This window comes from Alligator sinensis, unplaced genomic scaffold (assembly GCF_000455745.1).
Source record: "Alligator sinensis unplaced genomic scaffold, ASM45574v1 scaffold653_1, whole genome shotgun sequence".
Classification (NCBI taxonomy): Eukaryota; Metazoa; Chordata; order Crocodylia; family Alligatoridae; genus Alligator; species Alligator sinensis.
In genome coordinates, this window is record NW_005842498.1 from 449,189 (window position 1) to 450,962 (window position 1,774).

At 48.2% G+C, this 1,774-nt stretch overlaps 1 long non-coding RNA gene, 1 pseudogene and 1 gene segment (V, D, J or C); 2 read left to right on the top strand and 1 right to left on the bottom strand.

Annotated features, from left to right (window-relative positions):
* LOC102373252 overlaps positions 1 to 1,774 on the top strand; it is a 322,638-nt gene that overhangs the window by 288,254 nt on the left and 32,610 nt on the right.
* Positions 1 to 1,774, top strand: part of LOC102370492 — an 8,821-nt pseudogene that overhangs the window by 6,527 nt on the left and 520 nt on the right.
* The window catches only part of LOC102370333, a 6,772-nt gene that overhangs the window by 2,605 nt on the left and 2,393 nt on the right, over positions 1 to 1,774 (bottom strand). The gene's annotated exons all lie outside the window — the stretch shown is intronic.

Below are 1,774 nucleotides of genomic sequence, written 5' to 3' on the forward strand. Positions count from 1 at the left end.
CAGCTAGCTGCTTTTCTCCATTCCCAACCACTGCAGGTCCCAAGATGTTGTTCTTTGCACTTGCATCCACTGTCCCCCAATACAGGTCAATTTGAAATTGTTATGTTCCCTCCCCCTTTGGTTCCCCCAAGATTTCCAGTTGGTTTCATTCTCAATCCCTCCATTTCCCAACCTAACCTGTTAAGACTCATTCCTGTGTCTGTCTGCACACCTACCCCAGATTTCCCCAGAGGTGGCTGTGTTCCTCTGAGGCAAGTAAGCTGGTCCCTTTATCTATGCAGATACATGCTTGCACACAAGCACATGCAAACTCCATACAGAAAGGCCACGTCTGCACTCCAGTATCCAGGGTCACTTGTAATAGTGCTTCATTCTGGCTAAGGTCCCATGTTTCAAAGAATGGCTTTCAGGTGAGACTTGCCAACAAAATCTGGTCTCTCATTCCTCCTCCCCAAGCCTTAAGGAACAAGGAGCAAATCACCATTCCTTGGGGTATTAAAGGCCCAGTGAGCTTAGCCAGCTGCATGTACCACAAAAGATGCTGAGTGGACTCTGGAGAGGGGAAGGCAGCAGTGGCAGGTTAGGGATTTTTCAGCACCCTCATTATGCAGGACACATCACCAGAAAATGAGGCAGCACTGAGCTTCCCTTCACAATCCTCAGGCTAGAATCAAGCTAGGAGACCCCATCAGATCTATTTCCTTAGAGCTCAGCAGTGGAGTCCAAATGTCTGTACTCCCCCACGTGCAAACTCCATGGTACTGCCTATGAAACATCCCCACCGTTTTATCTGTGGTTAACTGCTGCTCTGTTGCACTATTGATTTTGCAGCCAAATCCAGGTAAGGCTGGGGGAGCATGACATCAGCATGCAGGAACAGACTGAGCAGATCATCAATGCTGAAAAAATCATTTGACATGACCAATACAACTTGGAGAGCTCAGACAATGACATCATGCTGATCAAACTGGCATCCCCAGCCAGACTGAACAATTTTGTTGCAACCATCCCACTGCCCACAGGCTGTCCAGAAGATGGGATCTCATGCTTAATTTCCGGGTGGGGAAACACCCTTAGCAGTGGCTGTGAGTATGAGTGTACTTTCCACATAACACACAGTCCCTTCCCATTATTCTGGCATGGGACAACCATACATATCAGTCCCACCTGGTAGCATCCACATTATGCTAAGACTGGCCTGCCCGCACAATCCTTGTGTTGAAGCCTCTCAGTCCTGCATGTTTCCCCTGATGCAATCATAGAAGTGTGTGAGGATCCCAAAGACAGGCCAACAGCTCTCACTTCCCTCTATGTTGTTGGATTCTCTAGGCCAGATGTCTACCCATTTTACACTAATGGGACTTCTGAATCACTACAATGATGGCTAATCTTCTCCCCTCTTTCCTGGTAGCCAACTACCCTGATCTTCTCCAGTGCCTGTGGGCTCCAATCCTGCCTGACATCCAGTGCAACAGTATTTACCCAGGGCAAATCACCAGCAATATGATGTGCATAGGATTCATGGAAGGTGGCAAAGACTCCTGCCAGGTAAGAGTCTCTTTTTCACTCTCTGCACTGAGGGGAAGAAGCTGCTTCAGCCCCTTAGTTTACACTGATTGTGCCAGGTATCTCAGGATTCAGGACTGAATGCAAGCCATCCCATCTGTGGGAGACCATTTCCAATCCATGACGAATAGCATTGAGAGAGCAGAGACTGAGGTGTAAGGAGTTTTGAGTACTACATCCAGGTGTTCAGTCCTCCCCACTCTCAGAT